This window comes from Palaemon carinicauda, chromosome 3 (assembly GCF_036898095.1).
Source record: "Palaemon carinicauda isolate YSFRI2023 chromosome 3, ASM3689809v2, whole genome shotgun sequence".
Lineage (NCBI taxonomy): Eukaryota > Metazoa > Arthropoda > Malacostraca > Decapoda > Palaemonidae > Palaemon > Palaemon carinicauda.
Window position 1 is genome coordinate 82,395,030 of NC_090727.1, and position 25,699 is coordinate 82,420,728.

General features: G+C 38.2%; 1 long non-coding RNA gene across 1 annotated transcript in view; it reads right to left on the bottom strand.

The window, feature by feature from the left end:
* LOC137638354 (uncharacterized) overlaps window positions 1–23,627 on the bottom strand; it is a 475,922-nt gene extending 452,295 nt beyond the window's left edge. Inside the window, exon 1 of the long non-coding RNA XR_011044100.1 lies at window positions 23,603–23,627. This is a non-coding gene — a long non-coding RNA (uncharacterized lncRNA). The remainder of the gene's footprint in view (window positions 1–23,602) is intronic.
* Between the last annotated feature and the right edge of the window lie 2,072 nt (window positions 23,628–25,699).

Genomic DNA, 25,699 nt, shown 5'->3' on the forward strand with positions numbered 1-25,699 from the left:
GGAAATCCCAAGAATAGTGGAAGCCCACTTATTCACTGAATGCTAAGACTTATATGAAAAGTGCATCAGACAAGAATATAGATGTTAACTAAAATATGTACGAGGGAGGACCTATGAAGAGCTACACCAGCAGTGGAGTTGGGCCTTGAAGACTACTCACAAATAACAGAAGTAAGTAACAAGAATGTAAGCACATCTAGGTCTCAATCCAGCATTTGAGGTTGAAGGGGAAGCATAGTTTGAAGGCTTCTATTTCGACAAACTTGCTGGAAATCTTAAGTTTGAAGCTAAATTACAACGGGAAAAGGAATGAATAATTCCATACATTACACAAGACAAAATACATTCTAATACCGTCTGGAAAAACTGGAAAACGTCAATCCTAGTGAAATAGAATAATAAGTTTCCCTTACGAAGCCAAAACGACTTTCCCATTGAGAGAGCTGGCCAGCAAATAGCAAACTTCTAACTCTGAGACTAAGTTACCCACCCGGATGGGGCTGTGTGCAGACCTCCACCACGGCAGCTTCTTTCTCTAAACCAACTTGATTTTCCCAGAATCAATTTAAATAGTCTGGAGTATTTTTTTTCGGTCACCCTTCACCTTTGACCTAAGACTTCCATTTGTGAATCACTTCCACTTTTCAATATACAATTAATTCCTGTAAGTTACACTACTCTGAGTAAAATTGTGGCCAGAAAGTTGTTCACACACAGACAGACAAACGGGTGAAAACATATCCTTCTCCCATCTTCATTGGCAGAGGTAATAAGACAAAGATAAAGTTCAGCAAAACAGCTCAATTGATTTATAAAAACATAGTCCTTAAATTGATCACTCCAATACTAATCGATTTACATTGGATGCCTATTAAAGTAAGAATTTTCTTTACCATATGTAAAATAATCCATTAAGTTATCAAAAACCGGACGTCCAAAATATCTACGAAATTTGCTACATATTGCGCAGCCAACAACTCGTGTCGACACGAGAATAGTTACGGATGGTTTTACATTATTGGAATAAAGATACACTGTCAACTGTACTAGGTTCTAGAGCTTTCAAATATACGGCCTCAAGACCACACAATAAAGTCCCTCTAGACATCCAAAGGATTGAAAATATTATTAAGGCAGAAGTAACTGAAGACTTTGTTCTTTAATCGCTTCGATAATGTGGAATTGACAATAAACGAGCAATATGCCGTGTGAAATGCTGAATGGCTTGGAATGTAAACGATAAAAATGAATTACGGAAAGTCCTGAAGAGAGAAGGGTTCCCCTGAAGTTTATGACCCGAAAAGCAGCCCTTAAAAGTAAAAATAAACTGTACGAGAGGTCATTAACAGTCGTCAGTACGGGCTTGACTTCCAACCAGATTCTGAACCACAAAAAAAAAGCAACCATATTTCTGACCTCTGCCAAAGGTTAATGGAGTCACCCATGGTCTAAGATCTATCTGTGGTGGAAATTTTGTCAAAATCCGTGGAGTAGTTTTGACGTAATCCTGTCCACAGACAGACACAAATAAATAAATAAACTGACTCGATTTTATAATATCCTTGGCGGAGGTAACAAGACACTCCATGACTGTTTTAGGGGAAAAAAAAAACGCGCTTATTACAATATGAAAAACACATCTAAGATTACCTATGACACTTGGATGCACAAACATGATTTAACATAAACATGATCTTTAGAATTTAGTTCCTAAAGATTAATTTCAAATAAAGATTAACATTAGTACATGATATCACTACCCATATTACACAGATGTGGAACCAGTGCTTAGGTACGAACAGTTTAAAGGCCTAAAGGTCTAAAGGCAGGTCATGAATGGCAGAGGCAAGGGACAGTGACAGTAACATTGCTCTAGCAAGCAGGACAATGCCCTAGAGAATGAACATATACACATATGATCAGCGCCCAAGCCCCCTCTCCATCCAAGCTGGGACTAGGGAGGGCCAGGCAATAGCTGCTGATGACTTCGCAGATAGACCTAAAGGCTCCCCCAAACCCCCATCCTTAGATCACAAGGATAGTGAGGTTGCAGCGACCAAAGGAACTAACGATTTTGAGCGGGACTCGATCCCCAGTCTGGTAATCACCAGGCAAGGACATTACATTGGCAAATGTGAACATCCAATTCATTTGTACGTCAAGTTAGACTGAAATGATAATTGTTATAAAATCTGAACTAAGTCTTTCAGGGCTAAAACTCAACAGAAACACTGGTCCTTTATGACCAACCTTAATAAAGTCCAAATTATTTTAGTTATTGGTTATTACCTTCGCCAACGAAGTTGAAAGGATGTTATGTTTTATGCTCTGCTTATGTGCGTGTTTGTTTGTGAACAGCTTCCTGGCGACAATTTTAATCGTAGAGTAATGAAAATTGCAAGGAATAACTGTTAATTAGAGAGCTGGAAATGATTAATTCTTGGTAGATTAAGGTCAAAGGCTAAGGTCAAGCAAAATGTCCTATTTACGTAATCAGCCATAAGTTTGGACCTCATTGTCACAGAGACTTCAAACTTGGTTCATATTTGAGTGTATGAAAATCCACGCCAATTAATACATGTTAAGGTCGAACAAAGTCGAACATAATATAAACCAATATAAACAACAAATTTCCATTCATAGAAAATATCTTTATATTAAGTAGCAAACATTTCTATGAACGTTACTATATACGAAGGCCACAAATTGACATAGAATTAAACTAGTTTTAAGGAGTAATTGAAGTACACATAAAACTATAGTCAGGCCTTCGATCCAAATTGCTTGGTCCACACAATATTAAAGACAGTATCGAAGCCTTACGCAATCATGTGGATCATTAATAACCACTATTGTTTCATCAAAATGATATTGTCGCTGGAAATGTCTACATGAAACATTAGTAACGAAATTAATTCATGCAAAACGAATTCAACTTATTACCTTTATACTAAACGAACTGTTGAGTGTGTTTATCACTATATAAAACTTCATATTTTTAGATTAAAAATCTATTTAAAAACTAAAGGGGAACTCAGTTGAGCGCAGACGTCCGCCACAGCAGCTTATTTCTTGATCTTTTGCTCAACCTTGACCCTGACTTTTGACCTAGGACTTTCAAAATGGAATAACTTCCACGTCTCAACATAATTAATCCCTGAAAGTTTCCTTATTCAATGAGTAAAATTGTGACCAGGAAGCTGTTCACAAACACATACACAAACAAGGCCAATACATAACCTCCTCCTAACTTCGTTGGCGGAGGAGAATTCCCTGACGAGTGGGTCAGGCTGACTTCTTAACGAAGAACAAATATGCAGAAAACCATTTTGTTAGACTAGTCGAAGAAAGACGAAGGACAACACCACCCACTTGCCGTAAGAGTTTAGTCAATAATTAACTAGTGAGGCGTTTACACCTGTCTGCTGATGGAATATGAAGAAATTATATTGTAATTTGATACGAAACAAATAATTTCAATGAAAGTATTCCAAAGAATATTTCCTGAAAATAAATAAGTTAAAAAACACCTTGTTTTGACTATTTTTTTTTCACGGCAATTTTCTGCTTCACTTTAAACTGAATTTCAATATCTTGTTGGTATAGAGTCCCTAAGTATCTAATCTAAGCCTCTTATTCCACCAAACACTTGTTTAATTGCATGAGAGCTGACATAAGGACGACTTAGTCTAAACCTATAAATAATCTGTTTCTGGGAATACAACCTACGGATCCTATACACGTCAGAATGTTTCAAATGATTATATGGTTACTACCTTCAAGTAATTAGTGAGAGAGAGAGAGAGAGAGAGAGAGAGAGAGAGAGAGAGAGAGAGAGAGAGAGAGAGAGAGAGAGAGCGTCAAGGTAGGTACCTATCAAAACCGAATTAAACTAGAAAAACACTCCAGTGCAGGCTCCACCAAGGTAGCTTATTTCGGTCGACCTTTTGCTCGACCTTGACCTTGACCTTTGACCCAGGACTTTCAAAATAGAATCACTTCCACGTCTCAACACAACAATTAATCCCTGAAAGTTTCACTACTCTATGAGTAAAATTCTGTTCAGGAAGTACTTCGAACAAAATAAGATATAGCAGGATTAGTCCCTTCTAGTAATAATATGATTAATAACATTTTCTCATGGGAACATTCATCTAAATATTTCTTTACAGAAGCAATGTTTTTAAGATAATATATCCATTGATTCATACAAACTCTAATCATTATCTGGACTAAATTGTCGTCAATGTTCATCTATTTTTCTTCCTCATCACCATCAATATAGTTCAATTCAAATTTTGTTTGAATTGACTAAATGTCAGGATTGGGAATGAAACTGTAAGAGATTGCTCAACTACCATATGTGGATGAGATCATGGTGAGGGGTAGATGGAGATGATTTGGACATGCAATTCGCACTCCCTAAAAGAGATTAGTTCACCAAACTTTCAACTGGGCTCCACAAGGCACTAGAAGAGTTCGAAGACCCAGGCCTACATGGCTGAGGACTATGAAGAGTGAAGTAGGAGCTGATGAATGGCGAAGTATTGATTTAAAAGCTCAAGATAGAGACATCTGGCGAATTCTAACCGAGGCCTTTTGCGTCAATATGCATAGGAGATGATGATGATGTTTAAATGTCATTCATTAAATTATTCATTAACACTAGTCAGAAGGGAGTTTAATTTTCAGTTGTCATTTCAATGTCATTCATGCTAAAGTCGAACTGTGTACCATCCCCAAATAGATTGATCTAACTCCATGTCTCGGTAGAACTTTTGATAAAACCAATAATATAAATAAATACATAAGTGGATTAGATTGGATTCATCGATTTGGTCTTAATGCCTGGCACTGGGTCCTGGAAGGCCGTTCAGTGCCCTACAGCAGCTTGGGAATTCCCCAGATAAGTATAGAGTTTAATGGTCAGTTGTGAATGGCAGAGGCAAGGGAAAGTAACAGTACCCTATGGACTGACCATATATGCATATGATCAGCGCAAACTAGGACCAGGGAGGGCCAGGCAATGGCTGCTTATTATTCAGCAGGTAGACGTACAGGCTTCACCAAATCCCCCCCCCCCCCATCCTTGGCTCACAAGGATGGTGAGGTTGCAGACACTACTAGAAGCTATCAAGCTTGATGGATTTCGAACCCCAGTCCAGCAAATTGCCAGACAGGGACGTTTCCAATAGGTTACCAGAATCCAAGGTATAGGATTGGACTGATCACATTATTCCTAATATGATTATCTCTCGTAGCTCTTTGTAAACAAAGGTTGTGGTGGTCTTGTTGGTAACGTCCCTGACTGATGAACGCCAGCCTGGGCTTAAGAATCCCACTCAGACTCATTAGTTTCTTTGGTCGCTGCAACCTCACCATCCTTGTAAGCTAAGGATGGGTGTTTGAGGGACCCTATAGGTCTACCTGCTGAGACATCAGCAGCCACTGCCTGGCCCTCCTTGGTCCAAGCTTGGGTGGAAATGGGGTTTGGGCGCTGATCATATGTATATTTGGGTCAGTCTCTAGGGCATTTTCTTGCTTGATAGGGCAATGTCACTGTCCCTTGCCTCTGCCATTCATGAGCGACCTTTAAACTTTTAAGCCACCAAATAAATAAGGTCATTGAAGGGATATTGATGACGCTGTCTTGTAAACATCTAGATGAACAATTTGTTCTAACCCTCAACAGTCATGTCAACGTAGCAATAAAACTATTAATTGATCTACATTGGCAACCAGTAAAGGCAAGAAGTATTTCCAAGATATATCTTATGAAAACCAAATTACATAAATGAATTATCAAACGGCTTTCATATTGAGACGTCTATGACTAAGACATAGCGTAGATCGTCATAGATGGAATGAGGCGAGATGCAATTTAATTATCGGTTTTAGAGCGTTTGTATTATGTTTAACAAGAATCTATAACAAGCTGCCTGGAAATCCCAAGAATAGTGGAAGCCCACTTATTCACTGAATGCTAAGACTTATATGAAAAGTGCATCAGACAAGAATATAGATGTTAACTAAAATATGTACGAGGGAGGCCCTATGAAGAGCTACACCAGTAGTGGAGTTGGGCCTTGAAGACTACTCACAAATAACAGAAGTAAGTAACAAGAATGTAAGCACATCTAGGTCTCAATCCAGCATTTGAGGTTGAAGGGGAAGCATAGTTTGAAGGCTTCAATTTCGACAAACTTGCTGGAAATCTTAAGTTTGAAGCTAAATTACAACGGGAAAAGGAATGAATAATTCCATACATTACACAAGACAAAATACATTCTAATACCGTCTGGAAAAACTGGAAAACGTCAATCCTAGTGAAATAGAATAATAAGTTTCCCTTACGAAGCCAAAACGACTTTCCCATTGAGAGAGCTGGCCAGCAAATAGCAAACTTCTAACTCTGAGACTAAGTTACCCACCCGGATGGGGCTGTGTGCAGACCTCCACCACGGCAGCTTCTTTCTCTAAACCAACTTGATTTTCCCAGAATCAATTTAAATAGTCTGGAGTATTTTTTTTCGGTCACTCTTCACCTTTGACCTAAGACTTCCATTTGTGAATCACTTCCACTTTTCAATATACAATTAATTCCTGTAAGTTACACTACTCTGAGTAAAATTGTGGCCAGAAAGTTGTTCACACACAGACAGACAAACGGGTGAAAACATATCCTTCTCCCATCTTCGTTGGCAGAGGTAATAAGACAAAGATAAAGTTCAGCAAAACAGCTCAATTGATTTATAAAAACATAGTCCTTAAATTGATCACTCCAATACTAATCGATTTACATTGGATGCCTATTAAAGTAAGAATCTTCTTTACCATATGTAAAATAATCCATTAAGTTATCAAAAACCGGACGTCCAAAATATCTACGAAATTTGCTACATATTGCGCAGCCAACAACTCGTGTCGACACGAGAATAGTTACGGATGGTTTTACATTATTGGAATAAAGATACACTGTCAACTGTACTAGGTTCTAGAGCTTTCAAATATACGGCCTCAAGACCACACAATAAAGTCCCTCTAGACATCCAAAGGATTGAAGATATTATTAAGGCAGAAGTAACTGAAGACTTTGTTCTTTAATTGCTTCGATAATGTGGAATTGACAATAAACGAGCAATATGCCGTGTGAAATGCTGAATGGCTTGGAATGTAAACGATAAAAATGAATTACGGAAAGTCCTGAAGAGAGAAGGGTTCCCCTGAAGTTTATGACCCGAAAAGCAGCCCTTAAAAGTAAAAATAAACTGTACGAGAGTTCATTAACAGTCGTCAGTACGGGCTTGACTTCCAACCAGATTCTGAACCACAAAAAAAAAGCAACCATATTTCTGACCTCTGCCAAAGGTTAATGGAGTCACCCATGGTCTAAGATCTATCTGTGGTGGAAATTTTGTCAAAATCCGTGGAGTAGTTTTGACGTAATCCTGTCCACAGACAGACACACAAATAAATAAATAAACTGACTCGATTTTATAATATCCTTGGCGGAGGTAACAAGACACTCCATGACTGTTTTAGGGGGAAAAAAAAACGCGCTTATTACAATATGAAAAACACATCTAAGATTACCTATGACACTTGGATGCACAAACATGATTTAACATAAACATGATCTTTAGAATTTAGTTCCTAAAGATTAATTTCAAATAAAGATTAACATTAGTACATGATATCACTACCCATATTACACAGATGTGGAACCAGTGCTTAGGTACGAACAGTTTAAAGGCCTAAAGGTCTAAAGGCAGGTCATGAATGGCAGAGGCAAGGGACAGTGACAGTAACATTGCTCTAGCAAGCAGGACAATGCCCTAGAGAATGAACATATACACATATGATCAGCGCCCAAGCCCCCTCTCCATCCAAGCTGGGACTAGGGAGGGCCAGGCAATAGCTGCTGATGACTTCGCAGATAGACCTAAAGGCTCCCCCAAACCCCCATCCTTAGATCACAAGGATAGTGAGGTTGCAGCGACCAAAGGAACTAACGATTTTGAGCGGGACTCGATCCCCAGTCTGGTAATCACCAGGCAAGGACATTACATTGGCAAATGTGAACATCCAATTCATTTGTACGTCAAGTTAGACTGAAATGATAATTGTTATAAAATCTGAACTAAGTCTTTCAGGGCTAAAACTCAACAGAAACACTGGTCCTTTATGACCAACCTTAATAAAGTCCAAATTATTTTAGTTATTGGTTATTACCTTCGCCAACGAAGTTGAAAGGATGTTATGTTTTATGCTCTGCTTATGTGCGTGTTTGTTTGTGAACAGCTTCCTGGCGACAATTTTAATCGTAGAGTAATGAAAATTGCAAGGAATAACTTAATTAGAGAGCTGGAAATGATTAATTCTTGGTAGATTAAGGTCAAGGTTAAAGGTCAAGCAAAATGTCCTATTTACGTAATCAGCCATAAGTTTGGACCTCATTGTCACAGAGACTTCAAACTTGGTTCATATTTGAGTGTATGAAAATCCACGCCAATTAATACATGTTAAGGTCGAACAAAGTCGAACATAATATAAACCAATATAAACAACAAATTTCCATTCATAGAAAATATCTTTATATTAAGTAGCAAACATTTCTATGAACGTTACTATATACGAAGGCCACAAATTGACATAGAATTAAACTAGTTTTAAGGAGTAATTGAAGTACACATAAAACTATAGTCAGGCCTTCGATCCAAATTGCTTGGTCCACACAATATTAAAGACAGTATCGAAGCCTTACGCAATCATGTGGATCATTAATAACCACTATTGTTTCATCAAAATGATATTGTCGCTGGAAATGTCTACATGAAACATTAGTAACGAAATTAATTCATGCAAAACGAATTCAACTTATTACCTTTATACTAAACGAACTGTTGAGTGTGTTTATCACTATATAAAACTTCATATTTTTAGATTAAAAATCTATTTAAAAACTAAAGGGGAACTCAGTTGAGCGCAGACGTCCGCCACAGCAGCTTATTTCTTGATCTTTTGCTCAACCTTGACCCTGACTTTTGACCTAGGACTTTCAAAATGGAATAACTTCCACGTCTCAACATAATTAATCCCTGAAAGTTTCCTTATTCAATGAGTAAAATTGTGACCAGGAAGCTGTTCACAAACACATACACAAACAAGGCCAATACATAACCTCCTCCTAACTTCGTTGGCGGAGGAGAATTCCCTGACGAGTGGGTCAGGCTGACTTCTTAACGAAGAACAAATATGCAGAAAACCATTTTGTTAGACTAGTCGAAGAAAGACGAAGGACAACACCACCCACTTGCCGTAAGAGTTTAGTCAATAATTAACTAATGAGGCGTTTACACCTGTCTGCTGATGGAATATGAAGAAATTATATTGTAATTTGATACGAAACAAATAATTTCAATGAAAGTATTCCCAAGAATGTTTTCTAAAAAAAAATATTTCCCGCTCCACTTTAAACTGAATTTCAATATCTTGTTGGTATAGAGTCCCTAAGTATCTAATCTAAGCCTCTTATTCCACCAAACACTTGTTTAATTGCATGAGAGCTGACATAAGGACGACTTAGTCTAAACCTATAAATAATCTGTTTCTGGGAATACAATCTACGGATCCTATACACGTCAGAATGTTTCAAATGATTATATGGTTACTACCTTCAAATAATTAGTGAGAGAGAGAGAGAGAGAGAGAGAGAGAGAGAGAGAGAGAGAGAGAGAGAGAGAGAGAGAGAGAGAGAGCGTCAAGGTAGGTACCTATCAAAACCGAATTAAACTAGAAAAACACTCCAGTGCAGGCTCCACCAAGGTAGCTTATTTCGGTCGACCTTTTGCTCGACCTTGACCTTGACCTTTGACCCAGGACTTTCAAAATAGAATCACTTCCACGTCTCAACACAACAATTAATCCCTGAAAGTTTCACTACTCTATGAGTAAAATTCTGTTCAGGAAGTACTTCGAACAAAATAAGATATAGCAGGATTAGTCCCTTCTAGTAATAATATGATTAATAACATTTTCTCATGGGAACATTCATCTAAATATTTCTTTACAGAAGCAATGTTTTTAAGATAATATATCCATTGATTCATACAAACTCTAATCATTATCTGGACTAAATTGTCGTCAATGTTCATCTATTTTTCTTCCTCATCACCATCAATATAGTTCAATTCAAATTTTGTTTGAATTGACTAAATGTCAGGATTGGGAATGAAACTGTAAGAGATTGCTCAACTACCATATGTGGATGAGATCATGGTGAGGGGTAGATGGAGATGATTTGGACATGCAATTCGCACTCCCCCAAAAGAGATTAGTTCACCAAACTTTCAACTGGGCTCCACAAGGCACTAGAAGAGTTCGAAGACCCAGGCTATGAAGAGTGAAGTAGGAGCTGATGAATGGCGAAGTATTGATTTAAAAGCTCAAGATAGAGACATCTGGCGAATTCTAACCGAGGCCCTTTGCGTCAATAAGCGGTGGAGAAGATGATGATGTTTAAAGGTCATTCATTAAATTATTCATATACACTAGTCAGAAGAGAGGCCATTTTTCAGTAGCAATTTTAATGTCATTCATGTTAAAGTAAACTTGTGTATCATCCCCAAATAGATTGAACTAACTCCATGCCTCTGTAGAACTTATGACAAACAAATAATATAAATATACAAAAGTGGATTTGACTGGATTCATTGATTTGTTCTTAATGCCTGGCACTAGGCCCTGGAAGGCCGTTCAGTGCCCTACAGCAGCTTGGGAATTCCCCAGATAAGTATAGAGTTTAATGGTCAGTTGTGAATGGCAGAGGCAAGGGAAAGTAACAGTACCCTATGGACTGACCATATATGCATATGATCAGCGCAAACTAGGACCAGGGAGGGCCAGGCAATGGCTGCTTATTATTCAGCAGGTAGACGTACAGGCTTCACCAAATCCCCCCCCCCCCCCCTCCCCATCCTTGGCTCACAAGGATGGTGAGGTTGCAGACACTACTAGAAGCTATCAAGCTTGATGGATTTCGAACCCCAGTCCAGCAAATTGCCAGACAGGGACGTTTCCAATAGGTTACCAGAATCCAAGGTATAGGATTGGACTGATCACATTATTCCTAATATGATTATCTCTCGTAGCTCTTTGTAAACAAAGGTTGTGGTGGTCTTGTTGGTAACGTCCCTGACTGATGAACGCCAGCCTGGGCTTAAGAATCCCACTCAGACTCATTAGTTTCTTTGGTCGCTGCAACCTCACCATCCTTGTAAGCTAAGGATGGGTGTTTGAGGGACCCTATAGGTCTACCTGCTGAGACATCAGCAGCCACTGCCTGGCCCTCCTTGGTCCAAGCTTGGGTGGAAATGGGGTTTGGGCGCTGATCATATGTATATTTGGGTCAGTCTCTAGGGCATTTTCTTGCTTGATAGGGCAATGTCACTGTCCCTTGCCTCTGCCATTCATGAGCGACCTTTAAACTTTTAAGCCACCAAATAAATAAGGTCATTGAAGGGATATTGATGACGCTGTCTTGTAAACATCTAGATGAACAATTTGTTCTAACCCTCAACAGTCATGTCAACGTAGCAATAAAACTATTAATTGATCTACATTGGCAACCAGTAAAGGCAAGAAGTATTTACAAGATATATCTTATGAAAACCAAATTACATAAATGAATTATCAAACGGCTTTCATATTGAGACGTCTATGACTAAAACATAGCGTAGATCGTCATAGATGGAATGAGCCGAGATGCAATTTAATTATCGGTTTTAGAGCGTTTGTATTATGTTTAACAAGAATCTATAACAAGCTGCCTGGAAATCCCAAGAACAGTGAAATTCTGCAGTCTTAAGAAGAAATTAAAAACCCACTTATTCACTGAATGCTAAGACTTATATGAAAAGTGCATCAGACAAGAATATAGATGTTAACTAAAATATGTACGAGGGAGGACCTATGAAGAGCTACACCAGCAGTGGAGTTGGGCCTTGAAGACTACTCACAAATAACAGAAGTAAGTAACAAGAATGTAAGCACATCTAGGTCTCAATCCAGCATTTGAGGTTGAAGGGGAAGCATAGTTTGAAGGCTTCAATTTCGACAAACTTGCTGGAAATCTTAAGTTTGAAGCTAAATTACAACGGGAAAAGGAATGAATAATTCCATACATTACACAAGACAAAATACATTCTAATACCGTCTGGAAAAACTGGAAAACGTCAATCCTAGTGAAATAGAATAATAAGTTTCCCTTACGAAGCCAAAACGACTTTCCCATTGAGAGAGCTGGCCAGCAAATAGCAAACTTCTAACTCTGAGACTAAGTTACCCACCCGGATGGGGCTGTGTGCAGACCTCCACCACGGCAGCTTCTTTCTCTAAACCAACTTGATTTTCCCAGAATCAATTTAAATAGTCTGGAGTATTTTTTTTCGGTCACTCTTCACCTTTGACCTAAGACTTCCATTTGTGAATCACTTCCACTTTTCAATATACAATTAATTCCTGTAAGTTACACTACTCTGAGTAAAATTGTGGCCAGAAAGTTGTTCACACACAGACAGACAAACGGGTGAAAACATATCCTTCTCCCATCTTCGTTGGCAGAGGTAATAAGACAAAGATAAAGTTCAGCAAAACAGCTCAATTGATTTATAAAAACATAGTCCTTAAATTGATCACTCCAATACTAATCGATTTACATTGGATGCCTATTAAAGTAAGAATCTTCTTTACCATATGTAAAATAATCCATTAAGTTATCAAAAACCGGACGTCCAAAATATCTACGAAATTTGCTACATATTGCGCAGCCAACAACTCGTGTCGACACGAGAATAGTTACGGATGGTTTTACATTATTGGAATAAAGATACACTGTCAACTGTACTAGGTTCTAGAGCTTTCAAATATACGGCCTCAAGACCACACAATAAAGTCCCTCTAGACATCCAAAGGATTGAAGATATTATTAAGGCAGAAGTAACTGAAGACTTTGTTCTTTAATTGCTTCGATAATGTGGAATTGACAATAAACGAGCAATATGCCGTGTGAAATGCTGAATGGCTTGGAATGTAAACGATAAAAATGAATTACGGAAAGTCCTGAAGAGAGAAGGGTTCCCCTGAAGTTTATGACCCGAAAAGCAGCCCTTAAAAGTAAAAATAAACTGTACGAGAGGTCATTAACAGTCGTCAGTACGGGCTTGACTTCCAACCAGATTCTGAACCACAAAAAAAAAGCAACCATATTTCTGACCTCTGCCAAAGGTTAATGGAGTCACCCATGGTCTAAGATCTATCTGTGGTGGAAATTTTGTCAAAATCCGTGGAGTAGTTTTGACGTAATCCTGTCCACAGACAGACACACAAATAAATAAATAAACTGACTCGATTTTATAATATCCTTGGCGGAGGTAACAAGACACTCCATGACTGTTTTAGGGAAAAAAAAAACGCGCTTATTACAATATGAAAAACACATCTAAGATTACCTATGACACTTGGATGCACAAACATGATTTAACATAAACATGATCTTTAGAATTTAGTTCCTAAAGATTAATTTCAAATAAAGATTAACATTAGTACATGATATCACTACCCATATTACACAGATGTGGAACCAGTGCTTAGGTACGAACAGTTTAAAGGCCTAAAGGTCTAAAGGCAGGTCATGAATGGCAGAGGCAAGGGACAGTGACAGTAACATTGCTCTAGCAAGCAGGACAATGCCCTAGAGAATGAACATATACACATATGATCAGCGCCCAAGCCCCCTCTCCATCCAAGCTGGGACTAGGGAGGGCCAGGCAATAGCTGCTGATGACTTCGCAGATAGACCTAAAGGCTCCCCCAAACCCCCATCCTTAGATCACAAGGATAGTGATCAGTTGAGCGCAGACGTCCGCCACAGCAGCTTATTTCTTGATCTTTTGCTCAACCTTGACCCTGACTTTTGACCTAGGACTTTCAAAATGGAATAACTTCCACGTCTCAACATAATTAATCCCTGAAAGTTTCCTTATTCAATGAGTAAAATTGTGACCAGGAAGCTGTTCACAAACACATACACAAACAAGGCCAATACATAACCTCCTCCTAACTTCGTTGGCGGAGGAGAATTCCCTGACGAGTGGGTCAGGCTGACTTCTTAACGAAGAACAAATATGCAGAAAACCATTTTGTTAGACTAGTCGAAAAAGACGGACACCACCACCCACTTGCCGTAAGAGTTTAGTCAATAATTAACTAGTGAGGCGTTTACACCTGTCTGCTGATGGAATATGAAGAAATTATATTGTAATTTGATACGAAACAAATAATTTCAATGAAAGTATTCCAAAGAATATTTCCTGAAAATAAATAAGTTAAAAAACACCTTGTTTTGACTATTTTTTTTTTCACGGCAATTTCCTGCTTCACTTTAAACTGAATTTCAATATCTTGTTGGTATAGAGCCCCTAAGTATCTAATCTAAGCCTCTTATTCCACCAAACACTTGTTTAATTGCATGAGAGCTGACATAAGGACGACTTAGTCTAAACCTATAAATAATCTGTTTCTGGGAATACAACCTACGGATCCTATACACGTCAGAATGTTTCAAATGATTATATGGTTACTACCTTCAAGTAATTAGTGAGAGAGAGAGAGAGAGAGAGAGAGAGAGAGAGAGAGAGAGAGAGAGAGAGAGAGAGAGAGCGTCAAGGTAGGTACCTATCAAAACCGAATTAAACTAGAAAAACACTCCAGTGCAGGCTCCACCAAGGTAGCTTATTTCGGTCGACCTTTTGCTCGACCTTGACCTTGACCTTTGACCCAGGACTTTCAAAATAGAATCACTTCCACGTCTCAACACAACAATTAATCCCTGAAAGTTTCACTACTCTATGAGTAAAATTCTGTTCAGGAAGTACTTCGAACAAAATAAGATATAGCAGGATTAGTCCCTTCTAGTAATAATATGATTAATAACATTTTCTCATGGGAACATTCATCTAAATATTTCTTTACAGATGCAATGTTTTTAAGATAATATATCCATTGATTCATACAAACTCTAATCATTATCTGGACTAAATTGTCGTCAATGTTCATCTATTTTTCTTCCTCATCACCATCAATATAGTTCAATTCAAATTTTGTTTGAATTGACTAAATGTCAGGATTGGGAATGAAACTGTAAGAGATTGCTCAACTACCATATGTGGATGAGATCATGGTGAGGGGTAGATGGAGATGATTTGGACATGCAATTCGCACTCCCCCAAAAGAGATTAGTTCACCAAACTTTCAACTGGGCTCCACAAGGCACTAGAAGAGTTCGAAGACCCAGGCCTACATGGCTGAGGACTATGAAGAGTGAAGTAGGAGCTGATGAATGGCGAAGTATTGATTTAAAAGCTCAAGATAGAGACATCTGGCGAATTCTAACCGAGGCCTTTTGCGTCAATATGCATAGGAGATGATGATGATGTTTAAATGTCATTCATTAAATTATTCATTAACACTAGTCAGAAGGGAGTTTAATTTTCAGTTGTCATTTCAATGTCATTCATGCTAAAGTCGAACTGTGTATCATCCCCAAATAGATTGATCTAACTCCATGTCTCGGTAGAACTTTTGATAAAACCAATAATATAAATAAATACATAAGTGGATTAGATTGGATTCATCGATTTGGTCTTAATGCCTGGCACTGGGTCCTGGAAGGCCGTTCAGTGCCCTACAGCAGCTTGGGAATTCCCCAGATAAGTATAGAGTTTAATGGTCAGTTGTGAATGGCAGAGGCAAGGGAAAGTAACAGTACCCTATGGACTGACCATATATGCATATGATCAGCGCAAACTAGGACCAGGGAGGGCCAGGCAATGGCTGCTGATTATTCAGCAGGTAGACGTACAGGCTTCACCAAATCCCCCCCCCCCCATCCTTGGCTCACAAGGATGGTGAGGTTGCTGACACTACTAGAAGCTATCAAGCTTGATGGATTTCAAACCCCAGTCCAGCAAATTGCCAGACAGGGACGTTTCCAATAGGTTACCAGAATCCAAGGTATAGGATTGGACTGATCACATTATTCCTAATATGATTATCTCTCGTAGCTCTTTGTAAACAAAGGTTGTGGTGGTCTTGTTGGTAACGTCCCTGACTGATGAACGCCAGCCTGGGCTTAAGAATCCCACTCAGACTCATTAGTTTCTTTGGTCGCCGCAACCTCACCATCCTTGTAAGCTAAGGATGGGTGTTTGAGGGACCCTATAGGTCTACCTGCTGAGACATCAGCAGCCACTGCCTGGCCCTCCTTGGTCCAAGCTTGGGTGGAAATGGGGTTTGGGCGCTGATCATATGTATATTTGGGTCAGTCTCTAGGGCATTTTCTTGCTTGATAGGGCAATGTCACTGTCCCTTGCCTCTGCCATTCATGAGCGACCTTTAAACTTTTAAGCCACCAAATAAATAAGGTCATTGAAGGGATATTGATGACGCTGTCTTGTAAACATCTAGATGAACAATTTGTTCTAACCCTCAACAGTCATGTCAACGTAGCAATAAAACTATTAATTGATCTACATTGGCAACCAGTAAAGGCAAGAAGTATTTCCAAGATATATCTTATGAAAACCAAATTACATAAATGAATTATCAAACGGCTTTCATATTGAGACGTCTATGACTAAGACATAGCGTAGATCGTCATAGATGGAATGAGGCGAGATGCAATTTAATTATCGGTTTTAGAGCGTTTGTATTATGTTTAACAAGAATCTATAACAAGCTGCCTGGAAATCCCAAGAATAGTGGAAGCCCACTTATTCACTGAATGCTAAGACTTATATGAAAAGTGCATCAGACAAGAATATAGATGTTAACTAAAATATGTACGAGGGAGGACCTATGAAGAGCTGCACCAGCAATGGAGTTGGGCCTTGAAGACTACTCACAAATAACAGAAGTAAGTAACAAGAATGTAAGCACATCTAGGTCTCAATCCAGCATTTGAGGTTGAAGGGGAAGCATAGTTTGAAGGCTTCAATTTCGTTAAACTCGCTGGAAATCTTAACAGTTTGAAACTAAATTACAACAGGAAAAGCAATGAATAATTCCATACATTACACAAGACAAAAGACATTTTAATACCGTTTGGAAAAACTGGAAAACGTCAATCCTAGTGAAATAGAATAAGTTTCCCTTACGAAGCCAAAAAGACTTTCCCATTGGGAGAGCTGGCCAGCAAACTGCGAACTTTTAACTCTGAGACTAAGTTACCCACCCGGATGAGGGTGTTGTGGTGGGGGAGGGGGTAAGAATCCATTATCATTTTGAAACCCATTATAAACTAGAAAAGCGCTGTGTGTGCAGACCTCCAACACGGCAGCTTATTTCTCGAAATCAGTTTGAGTTTTCCAGAATCAATTTGGATTGTAGGAGTATTTTTTCGGTCGACCTTCATCTTTGACCTTGGACTTTCAAAATTGAATCACTTCCACGTCTCAACATAACAATTAAGCCCTGAAAGTTTCACTTCTCTATGAGTAAAATTGTGGCCAGGAAGATGTTCATAACGGACAAACGGACAATCAGGGGCAAAAACGTAACCTCCTCCCATCTTCGTTGGCAAAGGTAATAAAACAAAGATAAAGTTAAAAAACAAACTGTTCAGTTTAGTCCTTATATTGCTCACTCCTGTACTAACTGATACGCTGGCTGCCTATTAAAGCAAGACTCTTGTTTAACAATTATGCAAAAAAAAAAAAAAAAAACACTAAGTTGTCAGAACCGGACGTCCAAAGTATCTAAGAGAATTGTTACATATTGCGCAGCCAACGTTTGACACGAGAACAGTTACAGATGGTTTCAAATTAATGGAATCAAGATACATTGTCAACTGCACTAGGTTCTAGAGCTTTCAAATATGCAGCCCCAGGACCTGTAATACAAAAATCTCCAACAAGACATTCGAAAGTCTGAAGATATTAAGGCTTTCAAAATAAACTGAAGATTTTCTTGATCTTTAAGTGCTTTGATAATGTGGCCTTGACAATAAACGAGCAATATGCGGTGTGAAATGCTGAATGCCTTGGGATGTACACGATAAAAAGGAATAACGATAAGTCTTGGAAAGAGTAAGGTTCCCTTGCCGTATAAGACCAGAAAAGCAGCCCTTGAAAGTAAAGTAAGCTATACGAGGGGCCATTAACTGTCACAAGTACGGGCTATACTTCTAACCAGACTCTGAACCAAAAAAAAAAAAAGCATTATTATAAACAAGAGCAATCCCAGATTTCTGACCTCCGTCAAAGGTTAATGGAGTTGTCCATGACCTAAGATTTATCTGTGGTGAAAATTTCGTCAAAATCCGTCGAGTAGTTTTGACGTAATCCTGTCCACAGACACTCAGACAAATGAATAAAGTGACTCGATTCTCCACCTTGGTTGAGGTAAAAAGACACTCTATGACTGTTTCAGAAAAAGCCAGAATTATTACAATATGAAAAACACATCTAAGATCACCTACGACACTTGGAAACACAAACATGATTTAACATAGAGACGTACTTTTGAATTTAGTTCCTAAAGAGTAATTTCAAATAAAGATTAAAACTATTATATGGTGTCACTGACGACATTCCCCAGATGTGAAACCAGTGCTTAGGTACGAACAGTTTAAATGCTTAAAGGTCTAAAGGCAGCTCATGAATGGCAGAGGCAAGGGACAGTGACAGTAACATTGCTCTAGCAAGCAGGACAATGCCCTAGAGACTGAAAATATACCCATATGATCAGCACCCAAGCACCCTCTCCATCCAAACTGGGACTAGGGAGGGCCAGGCAATAGCTGCTGACGATTCAGCAGATAAGACTTCAAGGCTCCCCCCAAACCCATATCCTTAGCTCACAAGGTTGGTGAGGTTGCAGCGACCAAAGGAACTATCAAGTTTGGATGGGACTCTATCCCCAGTCTGGCAATCACCAAGCAAGGATGTTACATTATCAACCGTGAATACTTTCAGGGTTAAACCTCAACAGCAGCACTGTTCCTTTACGACCACCCTTAATAAAGTCCAAATTATTCATGTTGTTGATGATTACCTTCGCCAACGAAGTTGAAAGTTTATGTTTTATCCACTGTGTGTTTGTGAACAGTTTCCAGACCACAATTTTAATCGTAGAGTAATGAAACTCGCAGGGATTAACTGTTACGTGAAAAGCTGGAAATGATTAAATTTTGGAAGGTCAAAGTAAAATAACGAGATCAAGCAAAATGTCCAATTCTCGTAATCAGCCATAAGTTTGGACATCGTTGTCACAGAGACTTCAAACATGGTTCATATTTGAGTGAATGAAAATCCACGCCAATTAATGCATGTTAAGGTCAAAGATTAAAGTCAAGGACGAGCAAAAGGTCGAGAAATAAGCTGCCGCGGTGGAGGTCTGCGCTCTACTGAGTGCCCTTCTAGTTGTAGATCAATATGAACAACAAATTTCCTTACATAGAAAATATCTTTATATCAAGTACCAAAGATTTCTATGAACACTACATATACGAAGGCCACAAATTTGACATAGAATTAAACTAGTTTTAAGGAGTAATTGAAGTACACATAAAACTAAAGTCACGCCTCCTACCCAAGTTGCTTGGTCCACAAAATATTAAAGACAATATCAAAGCCTTACGCAGTCATGTGGATCATTAATAACCACTATTGTTTCATCAAAATGATATTGTCGCTGGAAATGTCCACATGAAACATTAGTAACAACATCAATTCATGCAAAACGAATTCAACTTTTTACTTTTATACTAAACGAACTGTCAAGTGTGTTTATCACTATATAGGACATCATATTTTTAGATTAAAAACTTATTTAAAAACTAGAGGGGCACCCAGTAGAGGGCAGAGGTCCGCCACGGCAGCTTATTTTTCGACATTTTGCTCGACCTTGAGCTTGAACTTCGACCTAGGACTTTCAAAATGGGATCACTTCCACGACTCAACATAACGATTAATCCCTGAAAGTTCCACTAGTCTGTGAGTAAAATTGTGACAGGAAGTTGTTCATAAATATACATACACACACAAACAGGGGCGAAAACATTACCTCCTTCCAACTTCGTTGGCGGAGGTAAAACTTCACAGACGACTGGGTCAGGAAGTCTTCGTAACCGAGAGCAAATATGGAGAAAACCATTATGTTTGAGTGGTCGAAAAATGAAAATAAAATGCAGCTGAATTATGGTTGTACAGAAGAATGTTGAAGATCCCATGGACTGAGAGAGAGAGAGAGAGAGAGAGAGAGAGAGAGAGAGAGAGAGAGAGAGAGAGAGAGAGAGAGAGAGAGAGAAGGTATTGAGAAGAGTGAATCAGGAGAGATCACTTCTAAAAGTGATAAGGAGGCGGCAGATGGAATTTCTGGGACATGTCATAAGGACAGATTGAACTTTTGTGCCTTACGGGAAAGATAGAGAGGAGAAGAGAAAGAGGCCGGCAAAGGAAACAGTTTCTGGACAGCTTACTGGAGGATGTAAATGAGACTGTAACAGCTGGACAATTCATATAGAGAGCTAGAGACAGGACCAGGTGGAGGCAATTGACAGCCCACGTCCAGGACATGGTATCTGGATAGATAGATAGATAGGTTGAAAAAAGACAAGGACACGCCCCACTTACTTGCGGTAAAAGTTTAGTCATTAATGAACTAATGAGGCGTTTATACCTGTCCGATAATTCATTGTGAAGCAAAATTATTGTAGTTTAATACAAAACAAATTTCAATTTACAGTTTTCCCAAGAATATTTTTAAGAAAAATAAGTTAAGAAAACACATTGTTTTGATTTATGTTTTTTTTCACGGCAATTTCCTGCTTCACATTTACACTGAATTTCGATGTCTCGTTGCTATAAAGTTCCTTGAGACCTAAACTAAGTTTCTTATTCCAGCAAACACTTGTTTAATTGCATGAGCTGACATAAGGACGACTTAATCTAAACCTATAAATAATCTGTCCCTGGGAATGCAGTACAATCTACGGATCCTGAGAGAGAGAGAGAGAGAGAGAGAGAGAGAGAGAGAGAGAGAGAGAGAGAGAGAGAGAGAGAGCGAGATACCGACAAGGTAGGTACCAGTCATAACCGAATTAAACTAGAAAAGCACTGATTACGTGAATTAGACATTCGCTTGACCGTGACCGTGACCTTTGTCCTTGACCTTCCAAAATGTAATAATTTACAGCTTTTTACATAACAGTTCATACCTGCAAGTTTCATTACGATTAAAATTGTGGAAATGAAGCTGTTCACAAACACAAAAACGAACAAACACAGAGGGTAAAACATAACCTCATTCGAACTTCCTTGGCGAAGGTAATTAAACAATCTTTTACGACATTTCATCGCCACCAACAGTTTTCACAACCTTAAAAACACGAGAAAAGCGTCAATTTTTTCTCCAAAATCCTATCAGAATATGTAACTGGAACTCAGTACCGTAATTTTTGGGTTGAATATCGACTTGATTTTACGAAAATACGGCCTTCTAATTTCATCAATGGCTTTAAAAAGGAATATAGGCCTAGACCCAGGCACTGGTAGGCTAATGTCTCCGTCTCTTTCTTTACCAACATCTACGATTAAAAACTAGACTGCAATGCTCTCAAAAACAGAAAATGACTGTCGAGCAATCTCAGATTTGGAACTTATCACACGTTTAAAAAAAAAAAAAAAAAAAAAAAAAAAAAAAAACGATTTTGTCAAACAACATAATAAGAAAAAATACCAATTCTTCGCCAATTTAAGTCTTTTGCAAGAAAATCGCTACTTATTCAAATCATTAATTGTGGAAGGTCATAAAAATTCGAGAAATCGTCAGAAAAATTAACCTAAATTGTATATGCTCTTACCCCAATTAAAGGTTTAAAGGCCGCTCCTGAGTGGTAAGAGACAAGGGACAGTGACATTGCCCTATCAAGCAGGACAATGCCCTAGAGACTGACAATATATACATAAGATCAGCACCCAAGACCCTCTCCACCCAAGCTAGGACCAAGGAGGGCCAGACAATGGCTGCTGATGACTTGGCAGATAGACGTATACGGTCCCTCAAATCCCCAATACTTAGCTCACAAGTATGGTGAGGCTGCAGTGACCAAAGGAACTAAAGGACCATTTACTCGGGGATAGTTTACTGACGTCAGCAAACTATCCCTAGTGCAAAGGTTTACTATCCTGGTAAGTTTACTAGCGCCAGTGAACTATTCTCGTGTAAACTGGCCTTACTTAGTTTGAGCGGGACTCGAACCCCAGTCCGGGGAACACCAGTCAAGGACGTTACCACATAGGAAAACCACAGCCTGGTTAAAAGCGCTTGTTTAAAAACCTGGACCTTCTTTTCCCGAGTCTATGACTGGAATGAACCTTTTACTGACGAAGAACACATCTCTCGACAAGCCCTTAGAATTCCTCTAAATAAGATTCAACAATTTTATCAGAAATAATAATTTGACACACTTGGATTTCCTATAATATAGAATGTATTGACTTTTCATAAATACCTTTATGATACCACAAACATTAACAAAATATTCAGAACTTACTTGCGTTTTGATTTCAATGTGTCCTATTAAGATATATTTGTAAACCTATAATTATGTTGAATATCATAGTAATTAAATATTATTATGAACTAACCTTACATATTGAAGCTAAAATTCAATTGTATTTAAAATTATTTAAAACTAATTTTACATATTGAAACCAAATTTCTATTGCTTTAAGTATTATAAACTAATCTCACATATTGAAGCCAAATTTCAATTACTGAATATTTACCTATATATAATACAATTGTTAAATTCTGAGGGACCATTAAATTTTCCCTCTCCAATAATCCAAGACACATTGGATATTGACCAGGTACCCAATTTTATGTCCTGAACAGCAAAAATCCACGATTTGTGGACAAAGCAAAAATCCACAATTTGTGGACAAATTCCCCAAAAGTGGGGCCCTTGGTCGAAGATTGGCTTTAGCCAATCAGAGACTCCACTATACTCTGCATTCATGTACTTTGGCAAGGGGTCCCAGCTTCAGTTTCATCAGAATAGATACTCACCAGAACGTCAGCCGGGCAAGCCCAACACCCCACTTAAGTGCTCAACCACAGCAGTGGCTTCTCCAGTAAACACCTTAAACTCAATAGTCCCGGTCTGGGATCGATGTTGCCAGTAAAAACAATTGAATATCTAAAATACAAAAACCTAATATAACTGAATCTAAAAGTCTTACGTTACAAGAGAAGTATTAAAATCTACGCAACCAGTCAGTACTCATGCCACATGCTTGCGTTACATTAAAGGAGTCGTAATCCTTTATTATGTACCACCGCCAGGTTTCCACATGCAGACGTCACCAGCCAGGAGACACACAAGGATATCTAGATTTACACAATAAAAGATGTATTAATAAATGAGATGCAAACTTGCTTTTAAATCGACTTCGTGTCTCCTGGGGGGCCACCATTAACGACTAGGTTTTTATTAACAAAATTTCCTAGCTTTTTAAAAGTCTCGGTAATACCCTCTTACCTGTTTATGTCAAATCACACCATCTGCAAAAGAGAAAAATACACAATTAGTAACAAATATGAAGCTGATTATGATCAGCAAATTATCAATGGATAATATCCAACCTAACATAAATAATAATGATTCAAGTTTTTAAGGAATATTAATTATTTTCTGGTTTTCTGAGTTATGTTAAGGTAGATTGGATAACTGATATTGACTACAGCATATAATTCTTCAAATATTTGAGATTGAAACTTTTAACTTTTGTACGTGACATAAAATTTAGCGAATCCTACAATTAACATTGTACGTAATTAGGTCAAGTAAATATGCAACCAATTAACTATGTATATATGCAAGCAATGAATTAAGTAGATAAGTAACCGATTGAATAATCAGCTGTTGTAGTATCGTAAGAAATACAAAAAATAATAAAGGTCAACACCGTTCGAGAAATTGATCTAATTTGGCAGCCAGTTCATCGAGATGTGATTTCAAATGATCATTCACTTTTCAAGATCATTTAACAAAATGAAAAATTGAAACGATGTATAACAGAGGGTCAACAAACCGTCAATAAATCATATTATTATTATTATTATTATTATTATTAGCTAAGTTACAACCCTAGTTGGAAAAGCAGGATGCTATAAGCCAAAGGGTTCCAACAGGAAATTGGTACTGGGGAATGAATAAGGATATTTAGTACGTATTTAGGAAATTTATCTGTTCAAAAAATACGACGAAATTATCGTACTTGAGTGGATCTCGAATCCCAATTCAGCAGATAGAAAGGCAGAGAGAGAGAGAGAGAGAGAGAGAGAGAGAGAGAGAGAGAGAGAGAGAGAGAGAGAGAGAGAGAGAGAGAGAGAGAGAGAATTCTTTACTTAACGTATGTAATTTCCAACCCAATTGACTGGTGTCTACAGGATATAGTTAGCCTGGTGTTCTGTTTAATAAATGCACTAATCAAATATGCACAGACAACAAGCCATAATATAATACAGATAATTACACTGAATAAAGATGGAAATTTAATATACGAAAAATTGTATTTCAGACGGTGTTTGCTGTATATTAGTAAAAATGCCGTAGCATTTTAAAAGATTGTTTACTGAAAAATCCATTCTTGAAATGTATGACTCATGCAAATTTCGAAAAAACCCAGAATATACATTTTGTAAGAATAGAAAAAAAACGATGGATTACGACTCTTGAAAGTTAGCAATACTGTCTACAACCCGGGGGGGGGGGGACCAGGTATTCGTCTAACACCCCCCCCCCCCCAACCCGGCCCAGAACACACCAGGTAACCTCCCCAATATCTCAGACAACCCCGGAGGGGGAAGGAGGTGATTAGCATAACACGACACTTGAAGGAGATACAGAGACGCGTATGGATAAAAGCTCTTAGTTTTATTAGGAAATATAGGTTACGACATTGGGAAAAAATGTTATGAAAATAAGAGATAACAATTTGTGAGAGAGAGAGAGAGAGAGAGAGAGAGAGAGAGAGAGAGAGAGAGAGAGAGAGAGAGAGAGAGCTATTGCGATTGTTACTGTGTGCATTGTTGAACTGTGGTTAACGAGTAAGAAACTAAATTGTAAAATATTTAAAGGAAATTGATTTAAAAAGATCATGGCACAAAAAAAAACGTGATGTTCGTAAGTTGCAACTACTTGACAACAACAAGGGCCAAGTTTCAACAATACTTGATATAGAAAGAGTCTCTCGAGTCCTACTGAAAGATATCATTAGTTACCTCCGCCAACGAAGTTGGTAGGAGGTTAGGTTTTGGAACGTTGTCCAAATAGTATCCACATTGACCAATTGTCAAGAACATTGGCCAAATGGTACGAACATTGGCAAGATGCAACGAAAATCGACATAATGGCAAAATTTCACCAACATTCGTAAAATAATACGAGAATTTGTAAAATTGCACGAAAACTGGCAAAATAGTACGAGAATTTGTAAAATTGCACGAAAACTGGGAAAATAGTACGAGAATTTGTAAAATTGCACGAAAACTGGGAAAATAGTACGAGAATTTGTAAAATTGCACGAAAACTGGCAAAATAGCACGAAAATTTGTAAAATTGCACGAAAACTGG